Source organism: Montipora capricornis, chromosome 14, assembly GCF_036669925.1.
Source record: "Montipora capricornis isolate CH-2021 chromosome 14, ASM3666992v2, whole genome shotgun sequence".
Lineage (NCBI taxonomy): Eukaryota > Metazoa > Cnidaria > Anthozoa > Scleractinia > Acroporidae > Montipora > Montipora capricornis.
The window spans coordinates 21569480-21581979 of NC_090896.1; positions in this window are offsets into that span (position 1 = coordinate 21569480).

The window sequence follows — 12500 nt, forward strand, 5'->3', positions numbered from 1 at the left end:
ACTAAGAATAGAAAATAAAGGAAAATTACATACCATTAACAAGTAAAGAAAGAAAATTGTTGCAAAGAAGAAGATTATAAAGTCCACCTAGTCCACCTTAAAATACATTACAAAAAGAAGAAGAAAAAAAATATATAAACAAAAAGGAAAAATTTTAGTGTAAAATATATATAATAGAACATTATACCCATGAAGCCTTTGGATTGTCAGGGTTAAGTGTTTTATGGCTGTAATAATCATTACAGAGTTTTTTAAATGTTGGAAGGCTAAACTCACGTTTTCTCATCTCTTCAGGCGGGTTATTTTACAAACGAGATTCCTCCGTGAAGCATACACTGGGTTGCCTGTGGTACGTGTTACTGTGTTACAGAAAATCAGAAGGCACTGAATTGTGTGGTATTGAACTACAGCATTCCGGTGTCTGAAGAATAACAAATAAAAGAGAAGCGAGAAACATTGGCTTCTGGGCTGACATGTCGATAATTTTCGAGTTCCCTCACAACTTCTTTTCACCACAAGTTTAAGCGTGCCCTCTGAGCATCTGACAGCTTTGTGATACCAAAGTTCACTGAAGCATTCGATCCCTGTTCAGCGGGGTTAGTGTTTGGATGGGAGACCAAAACAATATACCCCTCACGAAACAGAAGCATCGGACCGAAAATACCATGAACGCTAACAAATGCGAACTCAGCAAGGTACATATTTTGTTAGCTTGCCTTATGTAAAACAAGAACATTCTAAAAGCTTATTCTACGCAAAAAGTAGGTTCTGGAGGTAATTTTGAGAGTGGAAATCAAGGTTACGCGGCAGACGGCAAATACAAACTCACGATTTAATTCAGTTAACACACCAGAAGACGCTAACCTCATTTTGACCAGAAAATGCTTTACTATTGCCATAAAAAACTATTCAGTTAAGCTCGCATATCATAAAACATGATGAATCATAAAGGCCACCTTTTCCAGCGAACAATTTTTTGAAACAAACAACATATTTCCCATTAGAGGCAAAAACCCCTTCTATTTCATTACGTGCGTGAAGATAAGAAACTCAATCGTGTCAAATATGCGCAATATTGCAACAAACTAAATTTCAGGATCAAACCGTTTCCATGAAGAACCCTTTCCTTGAATAATGAAGCACAAAATACACGACAAGCTTTCTTTCAAATAATTCTTGGCTGTTACATTTCCAATTATTTTTTTTACCTGAAGACTGTGCAGAGTTGATCACAGATCCACGTAAGGTGTTTGATTCGTTCAATCGTTCTCTGTCTTTGTTGAACCCATAAGTTACCAGAGAATTTTCCATTTGGTTTCAGTGTTCTACATAACCGTCACACTTGGTTAAATATTATTGTAGAAATACAGCTCACTTTGATTTCGGCTCGACGGGCGATAGATTGTTGTCGAAGTCCATTACTCATCGCTTTTGAGATTCCAGGTGTTGGTTTTTCACCGCCTGCCTGGTTTATCCAACTGACTTTCCATTATTGAGCTTCGTAAGAGTATATTTTATTCAGAGATCCACTAAAACGCCATTCGCGTTACATGACTTTCGACGCCATTGCAGGCTAAGTTAATGATTCTCCGGTGTCCACCAGAGAAATCTACGCATTTCCACTACCCTCTCGATCCTAAGAAAATACTCGCAGAGGGCTCTATGCACAAAGACGTCACTTACCAGGGGAGTGACAGGCAAGACTTTTACCGACGCGGAAAAAAAACAACTAAAAAAATAATCTACCCAATTTGCGACTGGGATTGCCATACGGCAACCCAGTAAAAAGGTATTCGATTTAAAGTAGGTGCTCTTGAATAATTCCGTCTTAACTGAGTTTATCTTGAGTTTGTTGCTCGTGTACGACCTCAGGCTTTCGTCAGAACAGAATTCAAAATATTTACTGGCAGGTAGATTAAAGTCCCCACTCTTTAGCTTGTAAAATGTCGTTATATCTTTAACTTCCCTTCGATAAACCAATGGGAGGAGCTTGAGCTTTTGTAGTCGTTGGTTATACGTCAAGTCAGGTAACAGTAAGCTAGTAGCTCGCCGTTGAACCCCCTCAAGTAGTTTAATTAATGTGACACTCTTTGGGCTCCATATCTCACAAGCGTATTCCAGTTGAGAGCACACAAAGGCTAAATATAATGATCTGAAGGTAGGTATAAATTCATCGCTTCTACTGTTTAGTGTGCGTCTTATAAAGCCTAACATCTTATTGGCTTTACTCACTTGACGGTAAATGTGCTCCTTGCCGGAAGCGAGCATCACTAGTAATCATAATTCCAAGGTTTTTCTGACTTTGCACTCGTTTCATTTTTTGACCATCCATCTTGTAGTCGAAGATAATAGGCTCACGCTTTCTTGCCACTGTACAGAGTGAAGATTTTTCAATGTTGACAGACATTTTCTATGCGTGGCTCCACTCAACCAGGGTGTCAATATCACTTTGCAGCAGAGCGCAATCACTTACAGATCTTATAGTGTGGAGGCACTTGGCATCGTCAGCGAAAAGTGCTACTGTGGTATCATCAGATACAGAGAGGTTTCCTTGTCATAGAATGGCAGAATTATCCATAACTCTTTTGGGAATAAAGGCGGCAACTACTTGAGAAGCACGCGGTGACTCGCCCTCATCAAATGGCTAAAGCGCGGCCGGAGAAAAAATTAGTGAGAAGAAGATTACTACTCAGCCAGATACTAAGGAGTAGCCCTGGTTTGTGCTGTTAACGTAGACTTTTGATTCTCAACAAGTTTTCATTATAGAAAATTCGCGACTAAGAAGTGCTTTCTTTTCGCTGTTATCCTCGTAGCAAAAAACTGGCCCTTATTTCTTGTCAAAGAAACGGGTTACGGTGTAATGTAAATAAGAGAATACTGAAATTTATATTTGCAAACTACCTGTCCTCTTACCACTTAAGTCAAACCTTACATCTCTATGCAATAAGCACATTCAAAATCTTCTTTTGCATGATCTTTGCGGAAATTACATTCTGTTCCTCAAAGAACCTAAAACAACTGCGAGCCCCTCCCATTCAGGGGTTTTAGGGAACAAGGGAACTGGAACATTTATTTGTAGGAACAGGGGATATGATCAAATTATTGAATTTCGTTTCCCAGGCGCGAGAAATCGAGATTTTTTGTGAAGACTGCAAATTGGCCGCCCCTCTCGGTTTTTTCAGGGGCTTTGGGCCTGGTTATCTGCTACGTCATGCTTGTTCTCTTTTGTGGCTTCTTTCGTTGTTTTCGACGTTTTGGGGTTGTCTTTGATCTGGTTTTTTACTCTGATTGCATTCGACGAAAAGGAGAATGCAGTGTCAATGCAGCCTGGAGTGAGGGTTTTTGGTCGGGCGAAAACAAATTAGATAATCGCAAAGCACGTGCATACGAGACGATTTGTTTGCGATCGCTCGTTTCTAGAAGTTTTTATTCTGGACCGAGCGTGGCCTGTTTGGTCAGGATGCGAGATGACGTGCTTTTGTCACACAGCTGGGACAGCATTATTTATTCTGTTCACGAACACGACTTTAAATCGCCTTGGCTTTGGGATGTTAATCGTACGCGTGGAAACAGCCATAGTTCATTGGCTATATTTTGATTACAGAAATTTGGTTTTATCAACGGAGTTGATAAAAATCTCCGAGGTGAAATCTCCGAGGAATCTCCGATGACGTAATGGTCTTAATTAATCTGGAACTGTCATCAGGATATCTATGGGTATGAACGATACGATAATAACACTTTTAACAACTTACAGCTTTCTTTCCTAAAAGTCGCGATTAAATTTAATTGGTGTTTTTACACGAGTAAAAGCCTAGCAAAGTAGTCACACGCGTCACTTAATTTAAGAATTACTTTATCCACAGCTATGTTTAGTACGGTGGTTATTTCCCTACCAATGAAAGTTGAAACGTCGGCACATTCCATGGGTGACATAATGACCTTTATGTATTCAATGCTCGCTTCGAATCAACCACTTAAATAACACAAAAAGGCAATTTATTTACTGGGTTGCCGTATACGGCAATCCCAGTTGGAAAATGGGTAGAATTTCTCCGTTTTATTTTTTTCCGTGTCGGTAAAAGTCTTGCCTGTCACTCCCCCGGTAAGTGGTGTCTTTGTGCATAGAGCCTTCTGCGCGTATTTTCTTAGGATCGAGAGGGTAGTGGAAATGCGTATATTTCTCTGGTGGACACAGTAGAATCATTAACTTAACCTGTAATGGCGTCGAAAGTCATGTAACGCGAATGGCGTTTTAGTGGATCTTTGAACAAAATATACCCTTATGAAGCTCAAAAATGGCAAATCAATTGGATACTGAACAAGACAGGCGACAACATCGACAACAATCTGTCGCCCGTCGAACCGTCTTTTACCAAGTGTGCTGTTATGTAGCACATTGAAGATTCGCAGGGCAGCGATAATAGTGAATTCAAAGACTAGACAAGATGGATTGAATGGAATTTCAAGCGTTAAAATCGCTGAAAAGGTAAGATTATTGTCGAAGATCATGACTAAAACACCACACGAGTACATACGGGTAACATACGAGTAACATACGAGTAACATACGGATACATACGAATACATACGACTAACATACGACTAACATACGAGTAACATACGGATACATACGACTAACATACGGATACATACGAATACATACGAGTAATACGAATGTTTTTCTCATAAAGGAAGCTCTAATTATAGGCCTTGCAGGCATTTTTCACGTCAGCAAACACGTACCCGGCTCAGTTTGAGGGGGAGGGAGGGGATGTTGATCAACCCCCCAAGGCTTTAGTTAAATTTAGTCACAGTAAAATAAATTCACATGGAGTGCAAAACCCTTAGCTTGCGCTACAAGATGACAATATATTTTGGATTTCGCTTATGTCGTGTGACGTCATCAGATTCGCCATCTCGATTTCACTATTTCAGCTTAAGTTGCCTATGATAAATCAGTGCAAAAAATCAGTGCAAAATCAAGCCAGAAAGCTTAAATGGGGTAAAAGATTATGACAGACCTGCTCTGACTTCCTTACGTGTCTTAAATGTAAACTGGCCTGACAGTCATAATCATCTACGAGAGCAACATCCAAAATATACTGTCATCTTGTTGCGCAAGCTAAAGGCGGCGAAATACGAGATACAAAAACCCTAAACTTGGCGCGCAACATTATTTCGTTGCAAGTTTGGGTCGATTTCTCCCGTTTTTCACCTTGCATGATCAACTTGTCGCGCAACAAAAACATTTGTTGCGGGTTGAAGAAAGTTATTGCGAAAAGTAGAGCGCAGATCTACTCTGAGCAACAAATTTTGGCTTTGTTGCTCGTTTTTCATCAAGCTCACAACTTGTCGCGCAACAAATGTGCTCTTGTACTAGCAAATCAACCACTCAGCGCCCTGCATTTCTTCAACCCGCAACAAATGTTTTTCTTGCGGGTCAAGTTGATCACGCAAAGTGAAAAACGCGAAACATCGACCAGAACTTGCAACGAAACAATGTTGCGCCACAAGTTGAGGGTTTTGTATCTCGTCTTTCGCCGCCTTAGGGTTTTGCACTCCATGTGAATTTATTTTACTGTGACTAAATTTAACGAAAGCCTTGGAGGGTCTATCAACACCACCCCCCCCCCCCCCCTTCCTCAAACTGAAACGGGTACGTGTTTGCTGACGTGAAAAATGCTTGAAAGGCTTATAATTAGAGCTTCCTTTATGAGAAAAACATTCGTATTACTCGTATGTATTCGTATGTATCCGTATGTTAGTCGTATGTATCCGTATGTTACTCGTATGTTACTCGTATGTCAGTCGTATGTATTCGTATGTATCCGTATGTTCCGTATGTTACTCGTATGTTACTCGTATGTTACCCGTATGTACTCGTGTGGTGTTTTAGTCATGATCATTGTCGAAGCGATGCCGCAATTGCGTGTCTTCACCACATGTTCCTTTGATCTCACATTATTGTGTTTTCCGTCAAAATATTCGCTTGTTTTCGCTTTCGCTCGAACATATCTACCTTTATTACATGTCCAGTGAATAGTTTTATCCTCTGGGATGAATTTTCCGTCGAAAAATCGGTTATTTGGGCGGTCAGTGTAAAACGCAGACTGCAGACTGCAGACTGCAGACCGGGGGTAAAATGCAGACTGAGGGTAAAATATATATTAATAATAAAAAAACGAGTCATAAGTTGTTTACAATCCTGTTTTACATCTGTCAACAACTCACATTAGCATGACTGCAGGTCGCTGCACCTTTTGGGGATGCGATCGTACGCGTTGAAATCATCTGTGCTTTGTTTTTGCGCTTCCAGATGCATTGCAATGTTCCAAATTATTTGTCACACCGGTACATCGAGGGAAATCGATCGAAAAACCAACAATTATTACTTCGAAAACCTGAATAATCTCGGTTGTCTTTTTTCGGTGCAACGAAACGCACAAAGAATTTCATGTATTCCGAGCAATTAGGACGCGGGGATTTCATTGGTTAAGCTATGCGTGTAACCCCTAGGGAGAGGTTATAATTTAAAATTACATCTTCCAGATGCAAAACAAACGAGCTTGTGAACTAAAGGATAAACATAACGTACACGAAAGCGAATGAAAGGATCCTAATAAGAAATTTTTACACCTCAGTCATACTGGCTTAAGCCGACTGAATTGAAACGTTAAATGGTTGCAAAATCCACGTTATCTCTGTCTTTGTTAATTGGTACTGTAGCCATGCGTGTCAAAATAAATTGAGTTATTGGGTAATTACTCGATTACTTTGTTCAGTGCAGCAAAATGGACAGTTGAATTACGGGGTGGTGACTTCTTTGTCTAAAAGTAACTCACTTAACGAAACTGTCCTTTTTCCAACAACAACAAGGATTCAAACAGCTTCAATTCTTACAGAGTTCGATAAAAATCCGGATTTAAAACATGCGGTGGGGCAACCAAAGCGATGGGAGCTGTGTTGGGGTTTCAGTGTGAAAGTACAAACGGCTACTAACACTCTTATAACTCTTTTTTCATTATTATTTTATTAACCCGCAGTCTGCAGTCTGCAGTCTGCAGTCTGCATTTTACCCTCAGTATGCATTTTATCGCTGGTCTGCAGTCTGCAGTCTGCGTTTTACACTGACCGGTTATTTGGGTGGTTTTTGGCAACAGAGGTTAATTATTCGTAATGCGATCGCTTCCGTTGCTGTTAGCAATGGGTCGCAAATTTGACACTTTTATCGTATTATCACATTACGCATTGAACCACGTTATCTATTATTCCTAAAAATCTAAAAATATTCGTGCCTTATCAGTTTTCGGTCGAATTTATGTCCAAGAAAGCAGATAAATTGCAGAAAATATTAGTTTTGCATCTAAAAATTCGTAATCAACGCTAAAATGACCAAATTTTGCCTAGAAAACATATTTTACTGTTATTCTTCTTAAATTTTTTCGTTCAACTTTCGCTTTTATAAAATGTTTCAGTTGTCTGTAAATAAGTTATATGCTGTTGGAAAGCTTATTTTCTTAGCTTTAAAATGATGTATTTTTTTCCCCTAACTTTAAATATTTTTTAAGAAAAAAAAAACATTTTTTGGCGATGGCTGATTTACCGCGGTTTTCTCGCGGTTGGGAAAGTAGGAAAAAGAGTTAGGCCAGTAGCCAGGCTTTTAACCTCAGAAAAGGATCTGCTTCGTCATACGAACGTGTGAGGACCTGTGAGCCAAAGGGCCTCTGCTGGTATGACTTCTGGGTGACCCTTAATAACTTCTTACTAACCGAGGGCGAGGGCCGTACTGCCAGGGAAATATTGGCCCGAGGTCGTGGCAGTACGGACCGAGCGCAGCAAGGTCCGTACAAAAACGACCCAGGGCCAATATTCCCCAGTACGGCTCCAGCTAGCTCGGTTAGTAAGTAGTTTATGACATGGTTTTTTAATTACCTTTTGCTTTGTTTTTGCAAGCCCGTAATCGGCCCGTGGGCCAGTCACAATTTGCCTGGAACGCTGCACGTACCACAGGCAACCCAGTGTACCCTCACGGAGGGTCTAGTTTGTACTAAATAAAGAGTGGAATATTCATAAAATTTTAAGTACAGTAACGTTTTAACAGCTTTTGGCGAATAAACATCCTAAGTTGCGTGACTGGAAGTCCCACTGACTATGTGGCCGATTGGAAGTCTGGTTCAGCTCTCCGACAAAACGAAAAAAAAAAAAATGAAAAAAAATAAACCGATTGCAGAGCAAGAACCGCGCTCGGCCCATGGCCGCGCGTTTAATAATATATTATTTTTAACTTTGCGAGTCCCTAAAATATAAAATCTCTTGCGTTCTTGAATGTCAGGCGAGAGTATTTTCGAGATGATTATTGTTAAGAGCTGTGCAAGGAATCTTGGGAATGTTTGTTTCAACCATGTGGCATAAAGTATATACCTAATTCAAGATGGCGGAAACTGACACAGTTCGAGAAACACAATTGTACCAGTTACTGGAGCAATATACCACAATGGGCAGGAAAAGCCCACAGAGAGATGGAGCTTTGAACTTGGGCTAAATTTATCTGAAGATAAGATTCTTTCAACCGTTTTGAAGCGCCTGGAGAAAGGTTACGGAATCAAGCACAAACATTACAAAGTTCAAGCTTCAGGCTTCAGCGAAAGACTTCACACCGATATTGCCCGAGTGGCCTAAAGGCTGGATCTTTTCTATCGACAGTCAAGAACAGTGGGATAATTGCAAGGGCGGATCTAGGATTTTGGCTAGGGGGGTGCACATGTCAGACGGAAATGCACAGGAAGCCCGTTTGTAAATTGTTTTTTTGGTAACCGAGAGGGGGGGGGGGGGGGTTTAAAGGGCCTGTAACGTCTTTTCTTCAGCTAAGTTCTACGGTTCTTTATGGGATAGTAACATTGGACAATGTGGTCTATGTGTCTGCACACGACAATAATGGAGAGATATATAAACTTACCTTTAATCATGGCAATCGTGGCTTGGCTGAGAAGATAGTGAGTAAGGGTGGTTCACTCTGCAACAAAGTACACATTTTAACCACCTACAATGACAACCCCTTTGCATTTAGGGACACTGGAGACGCGTGTATCAAGGCTTATAACCCTACAGTAAAGCAATGATCTGTTGTAGTTGGCAACGCAAAAGGCACAAGAGATGGAAGTAAAGCCCAGTTTTCCCAGCCAACAGCCATCTGCTTTGATTATGGCACTCTATTTACCGTCGACACCTCAACCGGTACCCTCCGCATGACAAGCAGTGTCACTAGTTTGGAAGACTATTTGAAGCATCTGCATCTGTTTGGAGAGACGTTTGGACTTCACACAAAGACCAGCACCTCGGTCATAGTAGAGATCCCCCTGGCAATCGAGAAACTACAGCAAGTTTACTCCTTTGACAAAAACTGTGTTGATGCAGTCATGAGCCTTACTGGTACCACAGCTGTGACACAAGGCCCTCAAGGAGCTGTTTCATCAGTTGTCATGGAAGATGAAAGAAGGATCCTGAAGTCTCTGCGTCACATCAAGGACCTACTAGACAGTTTTAATCCAAGCCAAGAGTCTTCTAACGCTTGTTGTCAAAAACACATTTTCAGAAATGAGAAGAGGTGTCACTGACATGCCCTTACAGATTCAGCAGCGCAATCAAAGAACGGTTGAAGAGGCAATGTTTTACACCATTTGCTTACTTCACAGCTCCCAATTTCTATTACCCACAGGTTTTCACCACCACATATTACAATGATTTACGCAAGTTATACCCTCTAAAGGCGCACAAACTGAAAAGCAGGTGAGTGAAATGAGGAACTGGAGAGCAATGTATGGTCAGAGTGTCCCCCAGAAAACTCAGTGCGAAACATGACAACAAAGGACAATCCAGGAACTCTGCCCATAAATTTGTATGCAGCTGACTCTCTGACTCTACAACCCTAGATTTCACAATGCTGAGTGAAGCAGCAGCAGTCCCAGTGCCGCCTAGAGAAACAACAGAGACTTTTTACAAACTAAGCCAGCCAGCTGATTCCAGTGATACTCGTCAATTGTTCATAATGGTCTGTCTGCAAGAGAATGTGAGTGTTGGCATGAAGAGGGTGAAAGCCAAAGTGTTTATTCAAGATCATTTCAATCCAGTGCTGTTCACGGAAGATGCGGAGAGATATATGTCGATGTGAGTAACATTGTTTGTGCCCTAACCTGCTGTAACTATCTTACAGCTTGAAGAAGATGATCTTATCCTTCTCCTTGATGTGCTTCACCATACCAATGAAGTCGTCACTGTCGCAGAGGCACCTGAGTCAGTTGAGATGACAGAAACGGCAGTCGATGAAGTACAGCATTAGCGGATTCTAAGGAGACGAAGGAGGCGGTTCGAAAGCGATTTTTTCTACTGTGAATAGAAAGGTAAAACAAGCAAACAAATATGGGGAACAATGATAAACATTTTTGGGGATCAAGGGAACAGCGCAAAAATTTTCGGGATCAAGGGAACGTGAGTTAAAAACATTTTTGGGAACAAGGGATTTGTTAATGGGGAACAAGGGATAAAATCCAAAAAGATTAAGGGATGAAGGGAACATGTACCCCCCCTGGGAGGGGCTCAACTGCTTACAGTCTTACTTCTTTTTCTTTTATATCAAGTAAGTTGCGGAATGTGCTACCTAATTTTACCCGTATATTATTTACATTATACCGTTTCTTTGACAAAAATAAGGAAAGGCCAGTTTTTTGCTACGAGGATACCAGCATAGAATGGCTGTAGAATCAACTGAAATGTCAATTCCTTATTAAAAAAAACTAGCGATCTATCTTCACTCGTGAACCGACAGAGCACAACAGGACAGTTTAGGCGTCCCAGTCCGAATGAAACCATCTATCACCATGCATTTCATCTCGAATTTCAAAATAACTATAGGAGCTAATTTCTTCGAGACATTACATTTACAGCTAAACTACATAGCATGTATACAGATACATAACTAAATACATCATATTTAAAGATATATTAAGAAAAAAAGCCGCTGTACAAAATGGGGCCAATTGGGTTCGATCGTTCGTAGAGTTGTTAAGAGTGAGAAACAGAAGCGATTTCATGAATATGCAGGTAGTTGTTATTCTACCTCTTTAGACAAAGTGAGGAAATTCTTGGCTTCATTATAGTAGAGGAGGTTAAGGAGTTTGCCACGCAGGTTTTAAATTAGCTGATCCAGAGGTCAGGATAGGCACGCTGGTTGGAAGAACCCAAAACACTAAGCTGATTTATTAGAAACGATCTACCGAGGAATTAATCGAGATTACAAAGTATATGGAAGTTTGATTTGAGTAGGGGGAGTGAGAGTTGCGTCTTGGCCCCGTTTAGATTTCCTCCATCATCTCTATGCTGAGATATATGGGTTTTTTCTGGCCTCCCTGATGCACTCTCAATACGCCATTTTTCAGTTGTTTGCTCAGCGACCTAGCCTATGAATGCCTGTGAGGCTGCCGGTGACCTTGTCTTGATACAGCTCTCACTGCTTTTATCATGTAAATTGTGTTGTTGTAATTCTAATTACTCCGTATTAACATTACAAAAGCACAAAGGTTTGTATCAAAACAGGGTCTGTCATTCACCGGCAGCCTCGCTTCTAATCGTAGGCCAGGTAAGTTAGCTACAACTGTAATATGGTCTATTGTCGATAGGCATGGTGTTTTGCACCGGTATCAAATTTCTACGTTATTATACATAACGATCCCTTTTTCCTGGCTTGTTCCATGGTAAGCGCTTTCCGAGCCAAGTGGCCGAACACGCCGGAGCTTATCCCCGGTTTCCTAATCATGAAGCGACGAGGAATATTTCTACTCCCCCCTGGATGGGACCCCCAGCCTTGAATTCGCCGGTACCCTTTCATACACCTGGCTGAAGAGAGGCACATTAGGAGTAAAGTGTCTTGCCCAAGAACACAACACAATAATAATAATAATAATAATAATTATAAGGGGAAAGATTGCGAAAGTAAATGAGATTATACATTATTTGGAAACCAAGGATATCACAGAAACGAACGATTTACCACTTGCGATAGGTCGAGTGGTTGCAAGGAGACTGGGTGTTAAGCGGAATGAGAGGAAACCTAAAACAGAACCATGGTGGCAAAAAAAGGATTAAACTCCAGATTTCCCAACTAAGGAAAGATCTTAGTAGACTGGAAAGACTTAAATCAGGTGAGCTGCAAAACATTACAGTGCGGGAAAGTCTAGAACGGAGATATTACTTGAAAAAGAAAGGAGTGACCATAGTAATTGAAGAACTGAAACAACGAATATTAGCCAAAACTGCAAAAGTCAAACGCTATCAAGAAAGGGTAGACCAGTATAGACAAAACCGAATGTTTCGAACCAATCAAAAACGTCTCTTTGCAATGCTGGAGACGGACGAGAACAATGATGCTACTATCCCAGATAGGGAGGAAAGTAAGAATTTTTGGAGTAACATATGGGATAACCCAGTAAAACACAATGCAATGCT